General features: G+C 44.0%; 1 protein-coding gene across 7 annotated transcripts in view; it reads left to right on the top strand.

Moving 5' to 3' along the window:
• sema3b (sema domain, immunoglobulin domain (Ig), short basic domain, secreted, (semaphorin) 3B) overlaps positions 1-27,957 on the top strand; it is a 414,455-nt gene that overhangs the window by 84,079 nt on the left and 302,419 nt on the right. The window contains exon 1 of one of the 7 annotated variants that reach the window (XM_048547715.2): positions 7,111-7,357. The exons of 5 other annotated variants lie outside the window; for them this stretch is intronic. The gene's annotated coding sequence lies outside the window, so the exon portion shown is untranslated. Of the gene's footprint in view, positions 1-7,110; positions 7,358-7,463; positions 7,578-27,957 lie in introns of those variants that run through there. One more of the 7 variants, XM_048547720.2, reaches the window with a different exon arrangement.

Below are 27,957 nucleotides of genomic sequence, written 5' to 3'. Positions count from 1 at the left end.
CTGCTTGGCCTGCTGTGTTCATCCAGCTCCACACTTTGTTATCACGGAAGCATTTGTTTGTTTTTTTTTGCAACCTCAAGGTGTTTCAAAGCATCATAAAGCAATGAAGTACTTTTGAACAATCACTTTTGTAATCTAGGAAAAGTAACAGCCAAGATAATAAAATGTGAGGCTGGATGAACACAGCAGGCCAAGCAGCATCTCAGGAGCACAAAAGCTGACGTTTCGGGCCTAGACCCTTCATCAGAGAGGGGGATGGGGAGAGGGTTCTGGAATAAATAGGGAGAGAGGGGGAGGTGGACCGAAGATGGAGAGAAAAGAAGGTAGGTGGAGAGGAGAGTATAGGTGGGGAGGTAGGGAGGGGATAGGTCAGTCCAGGGAAGACAGACAGGTCAAGGAGGTGGGATGAGGTTAGTAGGTAGGAAATGGAGGTGCGGCTTGGGTTGGGAGGAAGGGATGGGTGAGAGGAAGAACAGGTTAGGGAGGCAGAGACAGCTTGGACTGGTTTTGGGATGCAGTGGGTGGGGGGGAAGAGCTGGGCTGGTTGTGTGGTGCAGTGGGGGGAGGGGACGAACTGGGCTGGTTTAGGGATGCGGTGGGGGAAGGGGAGATTTTGAAGCTGGTGAAGTCCACATTGATACCATATGGCTGCAGGGTTCCCAAGCGGAATATGAGTTGCTGTTCCTGCAACCTTCGGGTGGCATCATTGTGGCACTGCAGGAGGCCCATGATGGACATGTCATCAAGAGAATGGGAGGGGGAGTGGAAATGGTTTGCGACTGGGAGGTGCAGTTGTTTGTTGTGAACCGAGCGGAGGTGTTCTGCAAAGCGGTCCCCAAGCCTCCGCTTGGTTTCCCCAATGTAGAGGAAGCCGCACCGGGTACAGTGGATGCAGTATACCACATTGGCAGATGTGCAGGTGAACCTCTGCTTAATGTGGAATGTCATCTTGGGGCCTGGGATAGGGGTGAGGGAGGAGGTGTGGGGGCAAGTGTAGCATTTCCTGCGGTTGCAGGGGAAGGTGCTGGGTGTAGTGGGGTTGGAGGGCAGTGTGGAGCGAACAAGGGAGTCACGGAGAGAGTGGTCTCTCCGGAAAGCAGACAGGGGTGGGGATGGAATATGCACAGACTGAGTTCTCACAAACAGCAATGTGACAAGGATCAGATAGTCTGCTTTTTGTTTTGGTCTGGGCATTGGGGATAGCTCTTTGCTTGCGCGTTGTATCTTTAACAATTGCCTGGGACAGACTTAGTAACAGCACATACAATAGTCAATAACACTGGAGAATGTGCGTGCGTAAATGCCTGTGTGTGTGTGTGTGTGTACATACATACATGTGTCTATGTGTGTGTGTGTGTGTGTGTGTGTGTGTGTGTGTGTGTGTGTGTGTGTGTGTGTGTGTGTGTGAGTGTGCAGGCTGACTGAAGACTGGGTGTTTGTCACAATGCAACATTTAAAAGAGTGAAGCTTGATCTGGATAATTATAGACTGACAAATCTGACTTGTGTAATTGCAAACATTTTGAGGCGTTGCTTCAGAGAAGCTGTTAATGAGTATTTAAATAATAACGGGGTAACTTGAAGCTCTCACATGCTGTTTCTGGCTGTAAAGTATCCCAAATGAAAGATGAATAGAGGGAATACATTGTAGCTTGTCCTTCTGCATCAGTGTCAACAGAGTGGAAGAGAATTCAGTTTCATTTGTAGACTCAAGAACTGTGCAGTCAGCTCAAACTCCACTACAGAGGCCCGAAACCAGCTAAGACTGGGCCTCAGGCTTCATTGATGTTCCATGACTGAGATGGTGATCTCTCTTCAGCAATCAATGAACTTGAGGACCATTTGCAGCTGGCTCTTTTGATTTGGCGAAGAGCAGGGGCAGGCTAAAGTAGAGAGAAGATAACAAGGGTAATTTGGAGCCAAGGCACAGTTCAGGATACAGTAAGTGAAGCAGCTCCCTGTGGGGTAGGGTAGAGAGGGTTTGACACTGATACCACAAACATGAGGAATAATAATAATTTAGCGGAAAGACTCGGGCCCAAACTCTCGTGGACTGGCGTGTGGTGCCCTGTAAATCATGAAAGATTAGGCAACATCTAACAACATGAATTGTAAAGGCCTTTCAAATTTGTACTCCTGGGACATTTGCCAGAAAGGTTTTGGACCAGTCACTTGGCTAAAGTTCAAGATTCAGTCACAGAATGTTGCCATTGGAACAGCAAGGAGTAGGTAGAGTTCACAGTATTAGAAGAAAAGGATTCAGCTTTCTACTCCCCACCCAGCTTGACACACTGTTCTACGAAGTAGAACCATTCAGATAATGTTGCAATTGACTTGAGGAGGCTGTGATTAGAAGCACACATCCAGCCAAGTGTCATATGTGTTCAGACCTACAGGCTATGGTCTGACAGGCCTCATTCTGCTCCCTCATTTTGCCTGTACAGCCAACATTCACAGGATTAGTAGTTCTAATAGATCTCTAGCTTTGCCTCATGATGGAATATTATCCTTAGAGACACAGTTTAAAAATAAAACAGAAAGAGAAAAGAAATCCAAAATGGTGGGAGGGAATAGTTAGGAGCCACATTGAAGGTGCAAAAGATTTGTAAGCCCCCCTAAAGGTTGATTTTATGAGCTTTCAAAATATAAACTGTGGGAATGCAAGTGAAATCATTCATTGGGAATCTTGGGCTCATTCCTGAATTCCCAATGTGCTTGTTTCTATGGCAGGAGAACATCAGTATTGTGGCACAGTCTGGGAAATAAGGGCGATTTTTGAAGCAGGATGAGAGGTATTGCACCAAATTAACTCCAATTGACTACATTTTCTTCCTCCCAATTATTCTAATGCTTCGTACTTCACTTCATCTCCATGTCACAGCCAAGCTCAAAGACTTATCAGGAGCCAGGAGCGATTCAGACTATTATCCAGAGATGTAATTTCCTCTCACTCATTAAGTCACATGTCAACTCTTTATTTTGATATTTGTGCCATCAATTTTAAAACTCTTATCCTGCTACTCGAGTCTCTCTAGATTTTTGTCACCCTCTGTATCCTGCAATCTTCTGAGAATGCTGCACTTCTCCAAGTTTTCCAACATCCTTCAATCTACTATTGACAGCCAAGCCTTCAGCTGCCTGAACGTTCAGCTCGGTAATTCCCTTCGCAATCTGTCTGACTCTCCAACTTTCTGTTTCTTTATGAAAATTCTTGTGGCCTGATTCTTTGATCAAGTATTTAGTCACCTGCCTAAATTGGTACATATTCGGCTCAATCGTCTGTCAGCATGATATATGTTCTGATTTTATCCACTGGAACCCTCTGAGATGCCTTGGCTAGATTTACTATCATCAATCAGTGGATGACAGGAACAGCAACAAGCCATTCAGCCCCTTGAGCCTGTACTACTATTCGAAGAGCTCATGGCTGAATTGTGACCTGACTCCGTATACCTGACTTTGACCGATATCCTTTAATGTCCTTGTCTAGATCTCCAACCAGTGGGAATGGCTTATCTTTATCTACCCTGCCTTTTCCTGTTAATATCTTGAATACTTTGATCAGATCTCCCATTAGCCTTCTAAATGCCAGTGAAAACAGGCCTAATTTGCATAATCTTTCCTCACAACTTGACCCTGAAGTCTAAGTATCATTTTTGGTCAACCTACATTGTACTCCCTTCAAGATAACAAAGTGTGAAGCTGGATGAACACAGCAGGCCAAGCAGCATCTCAGGAGCACAAAAGCTGACGTTTCAGGCCTAGACCCTTCATCAGAGAGCCCCTCAAGGCCAGTTTCTTCCTATCTACTCTATCCATGCCGTTCATGGTTTTGCAAACCCCTATCAGATGTTTTCTTAGCCTTTTTCAAATTACCCTCATCGCTGTAATTTCTCATACCTGGAACCATTCCGGTAAATCGCTTCTGCACACTCTCCAATGGTCAAGGCCCTAAGCCTGCCCTCCTATTTTCTTCTTTGCGTGAACCTTAACAGATGGGCGTCACAATAAATTCTCAACAAAGAAGCACCTTCACCAGTACAGGAAACCCTCGCTGTTACACTGAAGATTTAGCTTAAATCCGGTGCCCAAGTCTGTGATAAGGGTGCTGAAGCTGTCATCTGATTCAGAGGCAATAGGGGTCAGGTACAATTTTGGTGAGACCTATTTACATTCACAGCTCCCATTATATATTGGAATCTTACAATTTTCTTTCTTCACAGAGTTATACAGCATGGAAACAGACCCTTTGGTCAACTCATTCATACTGACCAGATATCCTAAATTAATCCTCTCCCATTTGCTAGCATTTCGCCCATATCTCTCTAAACCCTTCCTATTCTTATAACCATCCAGATGCCTTTTAAATGTTGTAATTGTGTTTCCCCAGCTCCCCTTGAATTGAATGGCTTGCTGAGCCATGACAGAGGGCACTAAGATTTTTAGAGTAGATTTGCAGCTCGGGATGTGGATGTTGTGGTTGGTTGGCTCGTCGAGCTTGTTTGTTGCTCCGCACAAAGCCATCAACAAACACATAGAGCTGAACTCCATATACACGCCATTGCAAAGGAAAAGTGAGGAAATCCAGCTCAACAGAGTTTAAATAACAGGTGGGAAAACACAACAGTGCTTCATTGGAGGCTGCACTGATGATGTTACCCAGCAGGGTAAGGAAACTTCTGCAGAACAGTGAACCAGCTCAGCAAGCGAATCCAACCACAACATTACAGAGTGATAATGGGAACTGCAGATGCTGGAGAATCCAAGACAATAAAATGTGAGGCTGGATGAACACAGCAGGCCCAGCAGCATCTCAGGAGCACAAAAGCTGACATTTCGGGCCTAGACCCTTCATCAGCTCTCTGTCAGCTTTTGTGCTCCTGAGATGCTGTTGGGCCTGCTGTGTTCATCCAGCCTCACATTTTATTGTCACAACATTACAGAGGGCTGGTGAGAATCGTCCATGTAGCTGTGGATCTGTAATACAAAACATTGACAGAAAATATGGAGTGTGGCGAGGCTTTACGAAGTAAATTGAATGTCGATGGTGCCGCTGAAGAGATTTGGTGCAAAGGAATTTCTGAATCCTGTGATGGAAGAGAGTTTGAACAAACCCACGCGTTCTTGTTGCCGAGACTTTCAAAGAAACAAGAAATCCACTTCCTTGCCCCACGTAGTTCGCTAACTCCTCACAATGTTTCCTTTAGGGCTGGTTTAAACCTTTGTATTTTTGTTTAAAGTTGCACAAGAGAAAAACCCACTCATCAGATCAACTCTTATAAATCTTACAGAGCGTAAAAGGAGACCCAGAAACAAGGAAGCACAGGAAATAGGAGCTGGACTAGGCCACTCGGCCCTTTGAATCTACTCTGCTATTCGTTATGATCATGGCTGTTCATCCAATTCAACAGCCTGCTCCCATTTCTCCCTCATGTCCTTTGATCAGCCCAAGTGCTATATCCAAACTCTTCATGAAATCATACAATGCTTTGGCTTCAATGATTTTTTTCAACCTTGCAACCTTGAATGTATTTCCTTACACTTGTAACTGGGAAGGTTCAAAGTCCAAACAAACAATATTCATTAAAGGTGTGAACTAAAGTCACGCAGTCTATCTTTACAATTTGTAGCTGAATGCCACACATATATTTGCCAGAGGAAATATTCACTCAATATCTACCTTCGCTGCCAAGCCATCTTAGAATTTTATATGTTTCAGTGCGATCACTGCAATGTAATAGGAATGAGTAAAAAAGTTAGTGATGTTGTATGTTGTGATATCAAAAGTCAAGACTTTCATGCGAGAGAGATAAGGAACTGCACTAGAGAACTGTAATGAGTATTATGTACATTAATATGTAAACATAATACTTTATTGGAGCTTCTGAGAATCTCAGTTAACTAAGGTGAAGACAGAGATGCAGCAGGCTGAAAGTAGGGTCAAGTAGCAATGTAGAGCAGCCCGGACTTTCTCTCACTGAAGCGTGAAGAGGAAGGGTGAGAGGCAGCCTTTTTGAAGTTTATAAAATAATGAGAGGTATAGGCAGAGTTAATGGTGGCTGCCTTTTCCCTAGAATAGGGGATTTCAACGTTTTTAAGGTGAGAGGAGAGAGATTTGGAAAAGACGTGAGGAGCAAATTTTTTACATGGAGGGTGGTTTGTGTGTGAAAGGCACTTCCAGAGGAAGTGATGGTTGCAGGTACAAATCCAACACTTAAAACACTTTTGGAAACGTACATGAATAGGAAAGGCTTGGAAAGATCTGGGCCAGGAGCAGGCAGGTGGCACTGGTTTGGTTTGGGATTATGATCGGCATGGATTGGTTGGTTTGAAGGGTCTGTTCCCACGCTGTATGACTCTGACTCAAGGGCTCAGAACAGGCAGCCACTGCCCAGACGCAATGACAAGCAGAATCAGTAACTCGAACCAATCGCCTCCCATTTTTCTAAACTGTTGAGCAAGTTGGCCCCTTCTGTTGAATTGTCCTCATATCATCCCTGGAATCAATCCAGGGATAACCTTAATTGAACTCCATCTGAGGCTCGTGCATCCTGACTCAAGCATAGAGACCAAACCATTTATACCTGGTAGAGTCTCACCAAAGGCTTAGCTAACTCTTGTTCTCCAGCCCCTTTGGAACACAGGGCAACATGTCATTTAGCTTTCTAAATGCATGCTCTGCTTTGCTCTGTTCTATTACCCTGATGCACCTTGTATGGTATAATGTGCCTGTACTGCACGCAAAACAAAACCTTTTCATTGTACCTCGGTACATGTGACAATAATAAATCAAATCAAAACAAAACAAAATAACAAGAACTAAAGCTGATACATCAGTTAGATGCTCAGGGTGAAAGCTGTGTTTTCTTTCGATTATGTGGATCAGTACAGCTCATTCCTTTAGTGTCCTTAGCTCATGGATCAAAGTGTCAACCATTCCCACTCGCAGTACGTAGTTCAGGGGAAGTTGTGTCCTGCTGGTATAACAGTTTCCGGGCTGTGGTGGAAATGAATATTTGTCTGGTGTGCAAAGAGTTAAAGAGAAGACTCGTGACAAGGCTTGTGCCTGCTGTTGCTGTTGGGTGGGACAATTGACTTTGCTGATAGAGAAGGCAGAGTTTGCCTTGCAGCTGGGAGAGCCAGGGATTTCACGATTCTGGTTGGCCTGTACTTATTTGACAGTGTGCCCTCAATGTCATACAAAGACTGCAGATGATCGACAGCATTGGAGTCAGCATGAGCAACCACTTTCCCCCCTGCATCCCACTCTATGCCTCTCCGTCCTCCTTTCCAAGAATAACTGTGCTCGGAGTAGAGCAATGGACAAGCCATCACCTGTTGCCCAGACTTACAAATAAGTACGTACTTAAACATCGGACCTTTCCTTTTTCTTTCCTGTAGATTAAATGCCAAGGCTGTAACTTTGCTGCTTCCAAATGGTTTGAACGCAACTCTGCAGGGGAGCACTAGTGGTCTGTATCTTATGAGTAAATGCGATTGAAATTCTGCTGTTAGATTGCTGCCAAGGAGTGGAATATCTGCTGTCAAAGATTTACTGAAGAGCATGGGGTTAATACAGTAAGTTGCAACTAACTTGTAAAGGGATCTCGCCCCAGGGAGGAGTTATTTGCATACAAACGTGAAGTGATCCAAAGTGATGTGTGTAATGGAGCAGCAGCCACAAGCTGCTAAAAATGGAAGGAATAAGGGATATTTTGTTCATTTAGCTTTGTTTTGTACTTTGTGGATGTCAGATTGGGGAAATGTGGTGGGTCAGGCCTGGTTGGGGGAGTGGTGGGGTGGTGGCTGTGAGGGAGGGGGTGCTATTGGGTTTGCTTTGTTCGCTGGCAAACTGGAAACCCCCCTGTGACTGCTGAGTTGTAGCTGGCTACAGCTCATTTCCCTGCATGAAACAGGTAATTACGCGTCAGAGTGATAGATGTGGCTGTGTGAGGATGTAAGCTTTCTAGCGGTCTCTAAGAAACTGTTTCAATGCACTAACACATGCAGCCGATACAAGTGACAGAAAGGTAGGAAAAACAGCTGGTCTAGCACGTATCCCTTAGGGAACGTTTTGAGGAGCACAGGTAAAATAATAAGAGCAATAAAAACTCAAACTGTAAGATTGAGTTTGCATATGACCGTGCGAATGAGGAATGAGAGCGAGCCATTCAGCCCCTCGAGCCTGCTCCTACATTCAGTGTGATCGTGGTGGACCTGCTTGTGACCTCAACTCCACTTTGCTCCCTGGCACTTTCTCCCTTGTTAATCAAGAATCTGTGTGCCTCCGTCTTAAAAATATTCAATAATGTCACATTCACAGCTCTTGGAGGCAGAGAATTCCACACAACCTGAGAAAGAAAACTTGTCCTTATGTCCATCTTAAATGAGAGACCCCCTATTTTTACAGTGTGTCCTCTTATTCTAGTCTCTCTCCCAAATCGAAACATCCTATCAGCATTCGCTCAGTCAAGTCCCCTCAGGATCTTATTATACTTTATAGCATAGAACATAGAGCAAAGTACAGGAACAGGACCTTCAGCCCATAATGTTGTGCCAAAAATGTAGTTGAATTGAACGAATTCCATCTGCCTGTCCTTGGCCCACATCTTTCCATTCCTTTGCTTATTCATGTGCTTAGCTAAAAGCCCCATAAATGCCCCTATTGTTTCTGCCTTCATCACCATCCCTGGCAGTGCGTTCCAGACTCCTGCCACTCTCTGTGTAAAAACCTTGCCCTTCACATCTCCATTGAGCTTTCCCCCTCTCATCTTAAACGCACGCCCCCTAATATTAGACATTTCAACTCTGGGGAAAGGATTCTCACTGAAAAACCCCATCTATGCCTTTCATAATTTTATAGACTTGTATCAAGTCTCTCCCAAGCCTCCTCCTCTCCAGAGAAAACAAGCCTTTCCTTACAGCCCATACCCTCTAATCCAGGCAGCGTCCTGGTAAACTTCTCCTGGACCCTCTCCAAAGCCTCAACATCCTTGCTGTAATGTTGCAACTGGAATTGAATGCAATACTCTAAGTGAGGCCTAACCAATGTCTTACAAAGCTGCAACATGACATCCTGACTCTTGTACTCAATTCCCTGACCAATAAAGGCAGCGTGCCTTATGCCTTCTTTACTTATTTATTAGTGTGGCCACTTTCAGGGAGCTATGCTGTTAAGTGTCCTGCCAGTAACTGTATATTTTCCTTAACATCTGATCTTTCAAAGTGCAACACCTCATACTTACCCAGATTGAACTCCATCTGCCATTTCTCAACCCGTATCTACAACTGATCTGTATCCCGCTGTATCCTTTGACAACCTGCTACACTATCTACAACTCCAGCAATTTTTGCATTGTCTGCAAACTAATCCATCCATCTACGTTTTCATCCAAGTCATTATATAAATCACATACAGCAGAGATCCTAGTATGGATCCCTGCAGAACACCACTAGTCATGGACCTCCACCCAGAAAAGCACCCTTCCGCCACTACACGCTATCTTCTACGGACAAGCCAATTCTGAATCCCAGCGGCCAAGTCACTATGGATTCCATGTATCTTAATCTTCTCGATGACCTACCATGAGGGTCCTTGTCGAAAGCCTTACTAGATTCCATGTAGACAATATCCACTGCTCTACTCTCATTGATCCCCTTTGTCACCTCCTCAAAAAATTCAGTTAAGTTAGTAAGACATGACCTGCACACACAAAGCCATGCTGACTGTCCCTGATTAGACCATGCTTTTCCAAATGTGGATAAATCCTGTCCCTAAGAATCCTCTCCAATAACTTCCCAACCATTGATGCATGGCTCACTGCCCTATAATTTTCTGGATTATCCCTATTTCCCTTCTAGAATAGAGGAACAACATTAGCTCCTTGCCAGTCCTCAGGGACCTCTCCAGTAGTTAGAGAGGATACAAAGAACTTGGTCAAGGCCCTAGCAATCTCCTTTCTAGCCTTTCTCAGAAAGTGGGTGCAGATCCCATTGGGCCCTGGAGACTTATCCACCTTTATGTTCTTCAGGAAACTGGATACCTCTTCTTTCTTGACCTCAAAATGCGCTAACATAGCATATTAGCATGCCCCACACTAATCTCACTATGGTCCATATCCTTCTCCTGTGTGAATATTGACGGAAAGTACTCATTTAGGATCTTCTGTATCTAAGCACAATTTCCCTCCTTTATGCTTGAGTTATTCTGTTGCTTTTAGTGTATGTATAAAATGCCTTGGGATTCTCTTTAATGCTACTCACCCAGGGCATATCATGAGCCCTTTCTTGCCATCCTAATTGCCTTCTTGAGTTCTTTCCTGCTTTCTTTATATTCCTCGCTGGCCCTATCTGATTTTTGCTTTCGAAATCTTACACATGCTTCCTTTTTTTTACGATTAAATTCACAATCTCCTTTGTCATTCAAGGGTCCCATACCTTGCCATCTTTGTCCTTCCACCTTACTGGAACATGCTGGCCCTGAACTCTGATCAGTTGATCTCCTCTCATTTTTCTAAACTCCAGTAAATGTCCAGCCTGTCCTGACAAGATAACCTGCCTGAGGATCGAACATAAACCTCCAAGCAAGTTGGGCCTGAGTATCTTCAGTCCCTCATGAGCTCCTATCCCACCAGGTCCACTCTGTAAACCTGGTGGAGCAGACCTTCTGCCCACACATTATTTATGTCCTATCATCTCAGGTTTCAGTATCTCTTGTACCTAGAATAACAGCCTCAGGCAGAGAAATGGGGATTTGATGTGATGCCAAAATACGATCTTTTAAACCACTTCTTAAAAAAAATCTTGGAATTCAATAGGTCGCTACCCATATTGGTAGATCAGTCTGAGCTGACAGCATAGAAAAAGGTCATTTGGCCCATCTATGTTCAGACTTTCACCTTAGGTTAGATTAGATTCCCTACAGTGTGGAAACAGGCCGTTTGGCCCAACAAGTCCACACCACCCCTTGATATGTCCCACCCAGACCCATCCCCCTATAACCCACACACCCCTTAATAGTATGGGCAATTTAGCATGGCCAATCCTTCTAAACTGCACCTGTTTGGACTGTGGGAGGAAACCGAAGCACCTGGAGGAAACCCACACAGACATGGGGAGAATGTGCAAACTCCGCACAGACAGTCGCCCGAGGCTGGAATCACCAGGCCCCTGGTGCTGTGAGGCTGCAGTGCCAACCACTGAGCCACCGTGCCGCCTGTTCTATTCTTCTTTCCCCCCTTAAGAGTTCAGTCAGCTTCCTCCCAAATGCATCTGTGCTACTTGCCTCAACTTTCATAGTGGGCTTCACATTTTAGCCACTCTGTAGTTGAAGATATTTTGTCTGACTTCCTGAACGAGTTGGTTAGTGATTATCTTGTATGTCTGGCTTTAGTTTTGGTGTCCCCCATATCAACCCTCTGACGACTGGAAACATTTTCTCCACGCTCACCTCGGTAAATCCTCAGGGACTCCTCTCCCCTTCAGCCTTCTTGTGAAAGACCTCTAGCCCTTAAGTGGAAAGGAGTAGGTTTTAAAATGTGAAAATCCTTTGCCTACAACAAGTGTCAGTGTTTCGAATGAGATTATGTGACACCAGTGGCCCACTTTAGGAGGCATCACAAGACCCCTTACTTTGTTGAATTGTTCAATGACCTTTCAGTTGGAATTCCTGACAAGTGGAAGAGAAAAGGCAAGACATTGCCTGAGATGGTCTCAATACAAGTTATGCAACAACCCCGTGTGATTAGAGGACACTTAATGACAGAAAACTCATTAGGGGAGGCAATGGCCTAGTGGTATTATTATCAAACTATTAGTCCAAAAACTCAGCTAATGTTCTGGGGACTGTGTTGAATTCCTGCCATGGCAGATGGTGGAATTTGAATTCAATAAAAAGAATCTGGAATTGAGAATCCACTGATGACCATGGAACCATTGTCGATTGTCAGGAAAAACCCACTAATGCCTTTCAGAGAAGGAAATCTGCCATCCTTACCTGATCTGGCCTACAGACACACAGCAATATGGTTGACTCTTAAACCCCCATCTGGGTAATTACAGAAGGGCAATAAATGCTGGTCTAACCAGTGATCCCATGAATGAAAAGTAATTAGAACATAGAACATAGAGCATAGAACATAGAACAATACAGCGCAGAACAGGCCCTTCGGCCCTCGATGTTGCGCCAACCTGTGAAGTAATCTAAGCCCCTCCCTCTACACTATCCCATCATTATCCTTTTGCTTATCCAAGGATTAAGGATGGGCTGGGGGAGCTTGATACCACAAGGCAGAATCCTGTTGAGATATTGGAGTTGGGGGAGGTGCCTGTTAGCTGGAGGCCAGTGAGGGACCCTCTTTTCTGGAAGGCATTTGCCTGGAACCAAGGTCCCTCCATTGAGAACTGCTGGTCAACAAGCGACTGGCAACTCTTATGCTCAGCAGCACCACTCAGTGGCTATAGCTGGAAGAGCATACCTCAGCGTTCCAGGATTGTGACGTGACCCAGGCCACAGGTAAATAGTGTTGCTGGGGGTGGTGGGGATTGTTGGATTCACAGGTGGGTTCTCAGGGAGAAGAGGAACAGCAAGGGTGAGTCTTCTATGAGACTTGCCCCTTCCCAATGTCCCAGTCCCAGGATAAGCACTCGTTTCATCAGCACGTGATATCAGGGGTGAGCTGGCAAGATGGATACAGAGGTAACAAGGTGTAGAGCTCGATGAACACAGCAGGGCAAGCAGCATTAGAGGAGCAGGAAAGCTGATGTTTCGGGTATAGACCTTTCTTCAGAAGACCTGAAATGTTAGCGTTCCTGCTCCTCTGATGCTACTTGCCCTGCTGTGTTCATCCACCTCTACACCTTGTTATCTCAGATTCTTCAGCATCTGCAGGTCCTAATTTCTAAGATGGATACAGACGGTAGCAGTGGAAGGATGCTTTTCAGAATGGAGGGCTGTGACGAGTGGTGTTCTACAGGGATCAGTGCTGGGACCTCTGCTGTTCAAGATCCACATAAATTATTTGGAGGAAAATGTAGCTGGTCTAGGTAGTAAGTTTTCAGATGATACAAAGATTGGTAGAATTGTGGATAATAACGAGGATTGTCAGATGCTGCAGCAGCATATAAATCAGTTTGAAGTGTAGGCACGAAAATGGCAGATGGAGTTTAATCTGGACGAATGTGGGGTGATGCATCTTGCAAGATCAAGTACAGGTGGAAATTATACGGTGAATGGCAGAACCCTTAGGAGTATTGATCTGCAGAGGGATCTGGGTGTGTAGATCCACAGATCACAGAGATGGCAGCGCAGGTAGATAAGGCAGTAAAAAAGACTTATGGCATGTTTGTCTTCATTGGAAGGGGCATTGCATTAAAGGATAGACAAGTTATGCTGTAGCTTTATAGAATTTTAATTAGGCCACGCTTGGAATATTGCATACAGTTCTGGTCACCATACTACCAGAAGGATGTGGATGCTTTGGAGAGGGTATAGAAGAGATTTACCAGGATGTTGCCTAGTATGGGGGATTTTAGCTATGAAGAAGGGCTGGATAGACTGGGTTTGTTTTCACTGGGATGCAGGAGATTGAGGGGCAACTTGATAGAGGTTTATAAGATTGCGAATGGCATGGATAGAGTGGAAAGTATGAGGCTTTTACACCGGGTGGAGGGGTCAATTACTGGGGGACATAGATTCAAGGTGCGAGGGGAGGGGGGGAGTTTAAAAGAGGTCTGCGAGGCTTGTTTTTCACACAAAGGGAGGAGAGTACCTGGAATGCGCTGCCAGTGGAGATGGTGAAAGTAGACACAACAGCAACATTCAGTAAGTACCTGGACAAGTACATGAATAGGAAGAGAATAAAGGGATATGGATCCTGTATGAAAGGTTAAAGTGTGTCGAACTAGGCTTGGAGGGCTTTAAGAGCCTGTTCCTGTGCTTTATTGTTTGTTGTTCTTTGTTTCCTTTTGGCCTCCAGAGGTGACACCACATGGTGACAGGTCTGCCTGCAGCTATGCTAATCCTAGCTGAGGTGAGATGTGGTTCTCTGTGGTCATTAATTGCTCATTTAAGAGTTTAGGAGCACTTAAGGCATTGGGGCTAATTCTGGGCTAGGTGGGTCCTCTCTAAGAAGGACGAGGCACAAATTTTCAAAAAGCTTGTATGGGAAGTAGAAAAGTCAGAAAGGAAAGTGGAAATCAGCACTTGGTGTCTAACTTCACAAAGGAAGATACAAGAAGCCCCTTTGAAATACTTCAGATTCAAGGGTCCAATGACAGTATGGCACCAAATTAAATTATAATTAGTAAAACGAGTAGAAGTGACTAAATTAATAGGAATGAAGGGTGATCAATCCCAAGTGTCAGCCAAGAATGTTTTCTCAGAGTACAATGGGACCTGGATCAGATGGGTTGATGGGCTGAGAAGTGGCAGATGGAGTTTAATTTAGATAAATGTGGGGTGCTGCATTTTGGAAAGGCAAGCCAGGGCAGGACTTAAATACTGATAACAAAGTGTGAAGCTGGATGAACACAGCAGGCCAAGCAGCATTGCTCCTGAGATGCTGCTTGGCCTGCTGTGTTCATCCAGCTTCACACTTTGTATTCTTGGATTCTCCAGCATTTGCAGTTCCCATTATCACGGACTTAAACACTTAATGGTAAGGTCCTGGGGAGTGTCGCTGAACAAAGAGACCTTAGAGTTCAGTTTCATTGTTCCCTGAAAGTGGAGTCGCAGGTAGACAGGTTAGTGAAGAAGGCATTTAGAACACTTGCCTTTGCTGTTTGGTATATTGAGTATAGAAGTTGGGAGGTCATGTTGCAACTGTGTGGGACATTAGTTTGGCTAATTTTGAAGTACTGCGTTTAGTTCTGGTCTCCCAGCTATAGGAAAGATGTTGTTAAATTTGAAAGGGTTCAGAAGAGATTTTCAAGGATGTTGCCGGGATTGGAGTGTTTGAGCTACAAGGGTGAGGCTGAATAGGCTGGGCTATTTTCCCTGGAGCATCAGAGGCTGAGGGGTGACCTTATAGAGGTTTATAACATCATGAGGGACATGGATAGTGTGAATAGTTAAGGTCTTTTCCCCACAGTATACAAGTCCAAAACTAGTGGGCATAATAGATTTAAGGTGAGAGGGGAAAGATTTAAAAGGAACCTAGGGGGCAACTTTTTCACACAGAGGGTGGTGCGTGTGTGGAACGAGCTGCCAGAGGGAATGGTGGAGGCTGGTACAATGTCAACATTTAAAAGGCATCTGGATGGGTATATGAATAGGGAGAGTTTAGAGGGATATGGGCCAAATGGGACTACAATTAATTTATGATATTTGGTTGACATGGACGAATTAGACTGAAGGTATATGTTGTATATCTCTGTGATTCTGTGATCCTTTGACCTCATGACCTTTACGTTACAGTGTTGTAAGATATGGTTCTAGAAATGACGGATAGATCAATGATCACCTTTCAAAATACTTTTAATTCTGTACTGGTACCTGGGGAAAGGAAGTTTGCAAATGCAACCCCACTGTTTAAAAAAGAAGGAAAGAGAACTTGTGGAGCCATAGAGCTGTTAGTCTGATGTCTGTAGTAGCGGAAATATTGAAATCTAATATAGGTAAGATTACCAGGTATCAGAAGATAATTTTCTGATTGGCCAGAATCAAGATGGACTTATGAAGGGGAAATTACATTTGAAAAACCTGAGGGTTTTTTTGAGGTTAACAAAGTGTGGAGCTGGATGAACACAGCAGGCCAAGCAGCATCTCAGGAGCACAAAAGCTGACGTTTCAGGCCTAGACCCTTCATCAGAGAGGGGGATGTGGAGAGGAAACTGGAATAAATAGGGAGAGAGAGTAAAATTGTATCAGAGATAATGGGAAATGCAGATTCTGGAGAATCCGAGACAACAAAGTGTGGAGCTGGATGAACACAGCAGGCCAAAAGTTCCCATTATCTCTGATATAGATTTTTTGCGGATATTGCTAGCAGAGCTGATATGGGAGGACTAGTGGATGTGGTGTATTGGGAGCTTCAGAAGGCTTTTGATAAAGTCCAGCCCAAAAGATTATTGACCAAAATTAAAGCATATGGAATGAGGGTGGTGAAATACCAATATGGGTTGAGGATTGGTAAACTGGCAGAAAGCATTCAGTAGGAATTAATTTATCATTTTCAGGTTGGCAATGCATTACCAACACAGTTCTGCAATGATCAGTGCTTGAGCCTCAACTGTTCAGTGTCTGTGTCAATGATTTTGATGCAGGGGTCAATTATAATAGTCCTGCACCTGGTGGGATGTGAATTGATTAAGCAGAGTGCTGAAGAAAACTCAAAATGTTAAACTTTGTTTTTTTCTCTGCACAGATGTTGTCAGACCTATGCCAGATCAATGCTAGAGATCACAGTGGGTCAGGCGACATGCATGGAGAGAAAGCAAGCTGGCATTTCGTATCTGTATGATGAGTCTGAAGAATTGTAAGCTGCAGCATTTGTTGTTTTCAGTACCAGTTCCATCATCCGCAGTAATCTTCTCTCTCACGCTGTCTGACCGGCTGAGTTTATCTGTGTTTGTATACAAATCTGCCCAACAATTAGTCTGCAGTTGCACACGCAGGGACCAATGGTTTTCTGTAGCTTCTACCTCAATACACGTAATGTGTTTTACTGTATTAAATGAATTAACCCACAAAGTTAATCAATGCCTAATGAGTGATTGGTCATTAGTCGATTGTGTGAAGTTGGAAGGGCAGGATATGTGCTGATGGTTGACATTTATTTTTTGGCTCTACCGATCAATTTACATGACTTGTGAAATTCAACCCTACAACTTCCTCTAAAATCAATCCACAATATTTACTTCAAATGCTACTTGTGGCACTGTGTTCCATGTTTTCATCAATCCATGAATGATGAGGTTTTTCCTGATTTCCATAATGAATTAATGGGGAGTCCCGAAAATTTGGCAGAAGTGGGACATGGGATGTAAACGTTGCAACAAAGTAAGAAAGTTGTGTTACTGCAATCTGATTGTTTATATAACAACCATGCCAGATTTAACACTAATGGTTTAAAAATGCACACATTTTTCCAAGCTTTGCAAAAACATCAAAGGCTCCACAAGACCCAATGTACGAGGTTGAAATGACCAAGCTGTTAACAGGGAATATCCGAATAGCAGGTTTTGAATGATGTGGGTATGAAGCCAATGACGAGGAGATTTTACCTTAAACTTGTAAAGTTCTCTTTGTCTGCAGTGGGTCCAGTGACCACCTATTCCAAAAAGATGGACACCTCATTCATTGGAAAGGGGGAAGCTGGTATTCTCCAACAGCACCCATTTGCATTTACATAGCCCCTTTAATATAGTCCTAAGGTACTTCACAAAGGTCTGATGTTGAGATATGTCAGGAGATATCAAGGCCAAGGTCCAAGTTTAAGCTCAATGAAATTTGTTTTGTCAGGAGTGTCTTAAAGGCAGCAGGAGGGGAGACTTAGGGAGGAAGCTTCAGAGTCTTTGTAGGCTGAAGACGTGGTCACCAATGGTGAAATGGTTGAAATGAAAGAAATTAGGAAAGATGTTAACCTTTAAAGGGTGCAGAAAAGATTTACAAGGATGTTGCCAGGGTTGGAGGGTTTGAGCTACAGGGAAAGGCTAAATAGTCTGGGGCTATTTTCCCTCCAGGGCAGAGGCTGAGAGGTGACCTTACAGAGGTTTATAAAATCATGAGGGGCATGGATAGGGTGAGCAGTCAAGGTCTTTTTCTCAGGGTAGGGGAGTCCAAAACTCGAGGGCATAGGTTTAAGGTGAGGGTGGAAAGATTTAAAAGGGACCTAAGGGGCAACTTTTTCACACAGAGTGTGGTGCTTGTTTGGAATGAGCTGCCAGAGGAAATGGTGGAGGCTGGTACAATTACAACATTTAAAATCCATCTGGATGGATATATGAATAGAAAGGGTTTAGAGGGATATTAGCCAAATGCTGGCAAATGGGACTAGATTAATTTAGGATACCTGGTCAGCACTGACAATTTGGATCAAAGGTTCTGTTTCTGTACACTATGACTCTATGTTGTAAGTTAAATAGTTATAAATGGAGGAGTGTTGTAGGTCTTGAGGAAGCTGCAGACATGTGGAAGACTTGCAGATTCAGGATTTGAAGTTGTAGATGAGAACTTTAAAAGTGAAACACTGGAGGCAGCATAAGTCAGCGAGCACAGGGAATAAGTGATCATGACTTGGTGCGAATTAGGACATGGACATTAGAGTTCAGTAGGTTCTGAGGTTCATGGAGAGTAAGACGTGGAAGCCCAACTGGGTCTGCTGGTGTGTTGGTCAGGAAGACATGGGATGGATTTCAGCATCAAATGGATGGTGGCACAGGTAGGTTTCTGGAGGTGAAAGTGGACGCTCTTTGTGATTGGTCAGAAATATGACACTCAGGTTGCGAATGGCCTAACTGAGACAGTTGCCAAGGGAGATGATTAGAGTTTGTAACTGAAGACAAACTGGAGACAAATGCTTCAATGCACAATCATGTATGGGGTAGGCCCACAATTCAAAAGGAGAAGGTGTGCAGAATGTGCATTGAATTGAGGTCTTGATATAACTGTGCAGTGGCACAGGCTCTAGGGGCTGAATTGCTAATTTCTGTACCAATGTAAGTTACAGATGTTTGCTTCCAGCCTGTCCCTGCTGCCCAACACAGCCACCTAACCATCAAGATCCACAGTGAGCCACTGGACATCATTTCTCTTAACTTGGGAGGCCCATCTTAATGAGGGCAGACCATGGAGATGAAGTTCAGCATTGACTCTGGTAAATCATTGCATCCTTTAGGCATCTGAGGAACCCAGTGTTTAATGACAAAAGCCTCAAACCTACCACCAAGCTCATGGTCCACAAGGCATAAGTGTTATTGTCCTCCTGTCCATGATGGAGATACAAACTAAAGCAGACACTGAAAGCCCCATGAGAAATATCAACAGCGATGCCTTCACAAATCCTGGCAAATCTACTGGCAGATATACATTCCAACGTCAGTGACCTCTCTCAGACTTAAATCTCCAGTGTCAAATTGCTGGTCAAGCGGCTGTACTGGGAGTTCCAAGTTGTCCCAGCACAAGAATTCCAAAGCTTCTACTCTGAGCTTTGTCTTGGTAAGTTGTTACCAGGAGGACAGAGGAAACACTTCAAGTATGTCCTCAACTTCTCCTTGGAAAAAATACATTTTCCCCCATCAATTCATGGGAATCTCTAGCCCAAGATTGCCTGAAATGTGTCCCCGAAAGAGCCATCCATTTTTTAGAATCATAGAATCCCTACAGCGCAGGGTCAGGCCTTTCGGCCCATCATGTCCACACCCACCCTCCAAAGAGCATCTCACCCAGGCTCACCCCCGTCCCTGTAACTCTGCATATTCCTCAAGGCTAACCTCCTCTAGCTTGCACATCCCTGGGCACTATGGGGCAATTTAAGATGGCCAATCCACCCTACATTGCATATCTTTGGACTGTGGGAGGAAACCAGAGCACCGGAAGGAAACCCACGCAAACCACAGGGAGAAGGTGCAAACTCCACACAGACAGTCACCCAAGCTGTGTGCTACCATGCCTCATTGCCAACTGGCATCTTCAGTTGGCTCCTGTGATGGTCAAGTACAGTCAGTACAGGAAGCATGTGATAATCTAAACACCCCATCTACCTGTGACAGCAAACTCAGCCTGCTCCACCGGTGGTAAGGCTTGGGCAAACAGCATTGCTCCATTCAGTCACATCAGGAATGACATGGTGGAGTGGAATCAAGCCTTCTCTGGTCCTGAGAGGCTGTATAAAACGAAGAGAAGAGCTGAGATTGTAGATTAGCTCGCCAAGCCGGTGTGTTTGATTGCAGACATCACACCGTCAGTGTGCCTCTGGTGAAGCGTCGGTGTTCTGTCCTGCTTGTTAATTATTTGCCTTGGTTTGCTGGGGTGGTTGGCATCGCAGTGATAATGAATGAAGGATGTCAGTTTGCTCAGTATAAATATCCTGGTCTGATTCCAGTTTCGTTTTGTTTTCCTTCTCTCACTGAAAGTAAATTCCTGTAAAACAGCTCCTGCTGCATCTCTTGACCTCACTGCTATTTGGACTTTGAAATGCTGACGAGAAAGACTGCCAATTTTATAATGTGAATGCTTCTCTAGTGAAATAAAAGATCCTTTAAAGAGATCATTCAAAGCAAAACATAATTCCTTTGAATACAATACAGAGTATTACTGTGTCAGTTTCAAAGATTATGAAGGAGCTGACATTTTGCCTATATTTCAGCTTTTCTAGAGATCCAAATGAAAATATTTTTCATGATTTTGTTAGCACATGTTTACTACGCTGTGGGATAATATTAGTGAGCCATATTAAAATTACCAAGATTCAGAAAGCTAGATATATTTTGAAACTTGATGAGTTTTGCTGGAGAAATCATAACAGCGTAATTCTGGACTTATTTAAAAAAAGACCTACATTTTTATAATGATAAAATGTGAGGCTGGATGAACACAGCAGGCCAAGCAGCATCTCAGGAGCACAAAAGCTGACGTTTCGGGCCTAGACCCTTCATCAGAGAGGGGGATGGGGAGAGGGAACTGGAATAAATAGGGAGAGATGGGGAGGCGGACCGAAGATGGAGAGAAAAGAAGATAGGTGGAGAGAGTATAGGTGGGGAGGTAGGGAGGGGATAGGTCAGTCCAGGGAAGATGGACAGGTCAAGGAGGTGGGATGAGGTTAGTAGGTAGATGGGGGTGCGGCTTGGGGTGGGAGGAAGGGATGGGTGAGATGAAGAGCCGGTTAGGGAGGCAGAGACAGGTTGGACTGGTTTTGGGATGCAGTGGGTGGGGGGGAAGAGCTGGGCTGGTTGTGTGGTGCAGTGGGGGGAGGGGACGAACTGGGCTGGTTAGGGATGCTGTAGGGGAAGGGGAGATTTTGAAACTGGTGAAGTCCACATTGATACTATTAGGCTGCAGGGTTCCCAGGCGGAATATGAGTTGCTGTTCCTGCAACCTTCGGGTGGCATCATTGTGGCAGTGCAGGAGGCCCATGATGGACATGTCATCTAGAGAATGGGAGGGGGAGTGGAAATGGTTTGCGACTGGGAGGTGCAGTTGTTTGTTGCGAACTGAGCGGAGGTGTTCTGCAAAGCGGTCTCCAAGCCTCCGCTTGGTTTCCCCAATGTAGAGGAAGCCACACCGGGTACAGTGGATGCAATATACCACATTGGCAGATGTGCAGGTGAACCTCTGCTTAATGTGGAATGTCATCTTGGGGCCTGGGATAGGGGTGAGGGAGGAGGTGTGGGGGCAAGTGTAGCACTTCCTGCGGTTGCAGGGGAAGGTGCCGGGTGTGGTGGGGTTGGAGGGCAGTGTGGAGCGAACAAGGGAGTCACGGAGAGAGTGGTCTCTCCGGAAAGCAGACAGGGGTGGGGATGGAAAAATGTCTTGGGTGGTGGGGTCGGATTGTAAATGGCAGAAGTGTCGGAGGATGATGCGTTCGCTTTGCAGAACACCTCCGCTCAGTTCGCAACAACGCTTTGCAGAACACCTCCGCTCAGTTCGCAACAAACGCTTTGCAGAACACCTCCGCTCAGATAGAATGATGATGCCATGAGCATGTCTCTTAAAGGCATATTGACGTAGTGACCATGAGACTTAACACAACTCCATTCGTTGGATAAGATGACTGCTCCATTGTTAAAAATTGATATAAAATTATATTCAAGGGAGGACAGTCTTCTGATTCCAGGCTAAATAATTTCCCTGCAGGATTAAGCGACATTGAATGGAGGAACCAGCCCACTTGGCATAGGAAAGGGTATGAGAGACGTTTAATAAGCGATGCCTGAAGCTAAGTGAATGCAACTTTCCTGTTGGTTTGAAACAGTAAATTGTGTCCCTGCTGTCTTTACAGGGTTAAAGAGCATGCAGTGTTAATGTCAGTGCCATGTGGTGTTGATCACATCTGGTTAAACTGATGGAACAAGTGTGCTTAGCTTGACTGGAAGCCAATGTCGATCATAGCTGAGTCGTGAAGTAATGAATATGAATGAACTGCGCGTGAGAGCCGGTTGTTTTCTTTGTCAAGTTAGCTTGTCTCTTTAAAGCAAAGATGCAGATTGGTTCTGGGAACTACACATTGTCTTCTTTTCCCTGAAATGTGGCAATTTCTAGCAGGGGTGTGCTCTTTAAATGTCCTCTTTAACCTACTGTGTGTGAGGAGAGTTTGAAGCTGTAGATCAGTCAGGGATATGATATGGCTTTTTGTTTCTGATACATGAGGCCTCAAGTGTTTCGGGTGGTCAAAGGATTTGAAAGGGTAGTGGTGAAAAGAAACTATTTCCTTGGGAAATTTTAAAATTAGAGCTAAGCCATTTAAGAATGATTCCGGGAGGCACTCCAGTGTAGGACAGTGGACATTTGCAGTTTTTTCCCCCAAAAAGATGTTGAGGCAGTGGTTTCAATTGAATATTTCATAATTGCAAGTGGTAGATTTTTTTCCAGAGCATTAAGGAATATGGCACTGAAGTGGTTAGACATAGTCTAACTGAGTGGCAGAATAGGCTAACCTAGGGGGCTGAATGGCCTCATCCTGTTCCTATGATATTGAACTTTAGAAAGCAGGAGATAAAACATACAATGAGCAAATGGAGGCACACCAAAGGAAGAATAATAGCTTTGAGTTCTGCAGTTGCTGATGTGATTATGGGTGTCAACCTTTAAAGGGAAGCTCAAAAATGTAACTCAAGTTGCAGAAGATTTCAAGTTGACTGCAGCAGAATCTTAAAAGGGAAATAATGATGTAGTGGTATGTCATTGGACAAATGTGGCCCTGGCTAGTGCTGAAATGACATGGCTTGAAATCCCAGCAGCCCGGAGTGGAATGGGGACGGCCAATGGCCTGGAGCAAAGATGGTTAATAGTTGTGAATTGGTGGAGCCCACGGTCTGACCATGTCCAAGCCCTTATAGAAAGATCTTTTTCGCTTTATTTCTTATTTTCCTAACATAAACTATGTACATCTATAATGTAGCGTAACTTCTTTTCTTGATTTTTCCCTTTTTTTTGTATCTAAGATTTGTATCTCGGAGTGTGTTGGTTACATTGTACACATTTCACTGTACTTTTGCTCTTTTCTAACTTGAATGCACATAGTAATAAACATAATTCTAATTCTAACTCTAATTCTAAAATGGACTTGACGACTAAATCTGGTCTTAATCCAGTAATGGTGACCCTTGGGAAGGAAATTTAGCAGTCTTTCCTGACTCCAGCCCTATAGTGATTAGTTGACTCTGGAAAGAAGCCACTTACTTCAAAGGCATTCAGGGATGGGCAATAAATTCTGATCATGCTTGTGCTAACCCATGAAGAACAAGAAAAGAAATCTCCCGATTCTGTGTGGATTAATAGCATTGGAAATTGGATGCTCCATTGCAGTAGGAGTACAAACTGCTTCTGCCTTGGTGGGGTGGTGTTTGGAACTAGAGATATGTCATTCAACCCCGGAAGTTTGTAGCACCATCGCATTAGATTGTGGCTGTTCTGCTCTTCAACTCAGACTGCCAGATGGTTGAGATAGCTTGGATGCTCGGTCTAAAATGATATGGGAGAGCATACCTTGTCTCACTTGCTTGACAGCATCGGGGCAGGAACATTCCTTTGATACTTTCTTGAAACATTTCTCCAGGAATATTTCCCTGAAATGACAACAGCACTTAGTACATAGTGAGCCTTGCCATTGGGAATTAGTTACATAATCGTGGCTGCTTAGAGCCAGTTGAAGGCATATTAACATGTGGCCATGATTATTTGGATCAGAGATAATGGGAACTGCAGATGCTAGAGAATCCGAGTTAACAAAGTGTGAAGCTAGATGAACACAGCAGGCCAAGCAGCATCTTAGGACCACAAAAGTAGACGTTTCAGGCCTAGACCCTTCATCATCTCGGCCTGAAAGGTCAGCTTTTGTGCTCCTAAGATGCTGCTTGGCCTGCTGTGTTCATCCAGCTCCACACTTTGTTATCTCTTGTCATGATTATTTGCCTCTATTCCAAAGGTTAATGCAGGATTATACAGTGACCGCTGTAACATATAGCAACTATCCCAGCAGAGGTGGGTGTGGTCCAATACAGTTCATGACCTCTTCTCAACTATCCCTGGCTGCTGTTCTGATATCTGTTACTGAGATTATGTACTTTGTGAGAACAGTTCCTCACAGATTGTAGGTAATGGGAAAAAGAACGAAAGGTGATAGGAAAATAACTGTGCCGATGTGTCAACGCATCTATTGGTCAGTGCATTGAGTGTAGGAGTTGGGATGTTATGTTGAAAATGTTGAGGGAATTGGTTAGGCCACTTATGGAAGACTGTGTTCAATTCTGCTCTCCTGCTATAGAAAAGATGTTGATAACCTTGAAAGGGTTCAGAAAAGATTTACAAGGATGTTGCCAGGGTTGGTGTATTTGAGCTATAGGGAGAGGCTGAATAGGCTGGGGCTATTTTCACTGGAGCGTGGGAGGCCAAGGGGTGACCTTATAGAGGTTTATAAAATCATGAGGGGCATGGGTAGGGTGGATTGTCAAGGCCTTTTTTCACAGGTTAGGGGAGTTCAAGATTAAAGGGCACAGGTTTAAGGTGAGAGGGGAAAGATTTAAAAGGGACTTAAGAGACAACATTTTCATGTGCCGTGTGTATGGAATGAGCTGCTGGAGGATGTGGTGGAGGCTGGTACAATTGCAACATTTTAAAAGGCATCTGGATGTGTATAAATAGGAAGGGTTTAGGGGGACATGGGCCAAACTCTGGCAAATGGGACTATATTTATTCAGGATATCTGGTCAGCATGGATGAGTTAGGCCAAAGGGCCTGTTTCCGAGCTGTACATCGATATGACTCCGTGAGTCAATCTGGCGAGATCTTTATACTCTAGACATGGCTGAAAGAATGGTGAAGCAGGTTCAATACTAACTTTCAAATTGGAATAAACAATTGTGAAAGAAAAATTTGAGGACTGACTGTGGGGAAAGAAGACAAGGGCCTTGTTCTGTCTCTATTAAAAATTCATCCAAATGGAGTTGTTCCCCCCTCTCCTGCCTGAAGGAGTATGCTATAATTAGAAAATATTTGTTCAATATTAGGGCATGATGAACATTTAGGTCACATTTTATCAGACTTACCCATCTTTGATCATGAAACATATTGAGGAACACTGGAAACACAGGTACTAAGTGCTCTGCATTCTGACATAGCAGTGATTCAGCTTATGGAAACAGAAATAAATCATTTGCATTATTTTAGCTCCTTTCAAACCATTACACTCACAGCCAACAAATGTAGTGTAATCACTGTTGTAATGTCACAAATGTATAGACAGCAAGCAACAATGTGACATTGACCGGATAATTTTTTGTAGTGATGTAGTCAGCGATAAATATTGACCATGACATTGAGAACAACTCCATGTCATTTCTCTTAAAATACAACAATACTTACTGTGTCCATATGAGAAGGTTAAAAATCTAATCTGATTGACGGCAGTGAGATGTGTAGCAGTTAATCTTATTTCCCTTAGTGATATTGGTGTCGACAAAAGAATACAAGTGGGAAAAATAAGCAATGAACTTTCAGAAAGGAGTTTATTTTGAACTGGATCAATTCTGTGATGATAAACTGATTGGATTTGAAGCAAACATTTGGTTTTTATCAGACCTGACCACACAGAGTTTGGATCTTGATTAAATGCCATCTGATTTGCATAAATGTCCGCACGCAATTATTGAAAACATGATATTCAAATCGTGTCTGTCTCAGTTAATTTCTGAGCCACTGATATATTAAGCTCCAAAGAGATGGGGCTGCCAGAGATTTTTCATTGCTTCCTTTGCAAGGAAGAGAGAGCTGCTGATTTGACTTTCCGAGCTGCCTGTGATCCAGGCCGTGTCCTATATCATTCCTCTTTGCATGTGAATTGCTCAAAGGACATTTTTCTCAAAAGTTACAATACAAATTGTCTCAGCTAAGGCTGTTAACAGTGCATGGAAATCTGGCGTGTGTTGCTAAAATCCAATGCACAGTGACCTTCAACCAGCCCGATCTGTCAATACGAAAGTCACACCATTGTCACCATTTAAAGGGGTATTGAACCTTAACAAACATCTTCTAGGCATCAATGTGGGCCCACAGTGCTGTGGTTGGAGGTATGAGGCATGAGTTACAATTTTGTGCTAAAAGTAGTTTTGACGCAAATGGAATGCAACCGAAAACAGTGCTTGCAAAAGTCCACAATATAACTCCGAAGTGGGAGCTGGAGGAAATGCTGAGTTCGATGAGAATGGGTTATATGTTTTTATAGAAGTGTTGAAGGTTGAGCTGAGTTGGTGGATGTGAGCACTCGTGTGATATTATTATCAATTGTTCCATGATTTCCCCTCTTGTGTTCAAAAACAAGAAAATGTCTAAGTGACACTGTGCCTTTTAAAAATTGGAAAACATGGGATTTTGACACTGTTTCCCCAGCTTTGGGAGTATAAGGGAATGCTGAATAGAGGTGTTAGAAATCTTGACGGGTTTTGAATGAATACGTTAAAGGCAAAACTGTTTCCCAGCGATTGAGAGATCAGTGACTAGAGGACACAGATTGAAGATAGTTGGCCAAGGAAGGTGATTTGTTGAGATCTGGAATACACTGCCTGAATGGATGATGGAAGCAGATTCACTAGTAACAATCAAAGGAAGTGGATGAACATTTGAATGGGGAGAGTTTGAAGGTCAGTGGAGAAAGAGCATTGGGGTGGTTGGACTAATCAGATAGCTCTACCAAAGAGCCAACATTACTTACAATGGGCCAAATGGCCACCATCCATGCCGTATCATGCTGTGGATGGAATTGATGTTCGACCTCATGACAGATTTAGTGCCATGGGGCATTTAATTGGGGAGGGGATGACAAACTTGAGCCCTGCTACCATTCTACCTCTCTGCCCATTGAGGCCCTCAAGTGGTCAATGAATGTTTGGAATCCTCCCAGTCCTTGGTGGGACCCCACCCTCCCCTCCCTGCTGCCTTGCAACACCTCTCCATAATTCCACTTAATCCAATCATGCTTAGATTCTCCTCTGATAACAAGGTGTAGAGCTGGATGAACACAGCAGGCCAAGCAGCATCAGAGGAGCAGGAAAGCTGATGTTTTGGATCTGGCCCCTTCTTCAGATATTTCTGAAGAAGGGTCCAGACCCGAAACGTCAGCTTTCCTGCTCACCTGATGCTGCTTGGCCTGCTGTGTTCATCCAGCTCTACACCTTGTTATCTCAGATTCTCCAGCATCTGCAGTTCCTACTATCACTGAATGGATTCGCCTCAGTTAGGTGTAGTACAAGCAGCAGCCGTTGGTCCTCAGGTGGTGCTACCGAGCAATGAAGAACTGCTAACTTCTGAATGATTAGTGACACTTGATAAACAAGACTTCTATTCCTAGGGTTCCTGATCCTTTCTTTCCCTCCCATTTACTCACAGGATGAGGACCTCACTATGCCAGCATTTATTGTCCATGTTTAATTGGTCAGAGGGTGGCTCAGAGTCAATCACATTATCAAGGGTCTGTAGTTACATGTAGGCCTGAGCTGGTGAGGTAAGATTTCCCTCTGTAAATCAGATATATTTTTTTTCTGTAGCTTTGAGAAAAAAAATCATTAAATTCTTAATTCCAGACGTTTATTGAATTTAAACTCCATCATTTGACATGGTGGGATTTGAGCCCAGGTCCCCTGGGTTCTTTAAACTTAATACTTCAGCTCACTGCCATCTACTAATCTCCCTAATTAGCATTTAATTCAGAGCACCTTCCTGAGAGATGGAGTCCCTGGCAGCTCCATTAAATCCTGCCCAACCATTCTGTAATCTCAGCCTTTTCCTCACCAAATATCAGTCAAAATG

The sequence above is a fragment of the Stegostoma tigrinum genome, chromosome 11, assembly GCF_030684315.1.
Source record: "Stegostoma tigrinum isolate sSteTig4 chromosome 11, sSteTig4.hap1, whole genome shotgun sequence".
Classification (NCBI taxonomy): Eukaryota; Metazoa; Chordata; class Chondrichthyes; order Orectolobiformes; family Stegostomatidae; genus Stegostoma; species Stegostoma tigrinum.
The sequence above is the reverse complement of the archived record's forward strand: the minus strand, read 5'-3'. Positions and strand labels throughout refer to the sequence as shown.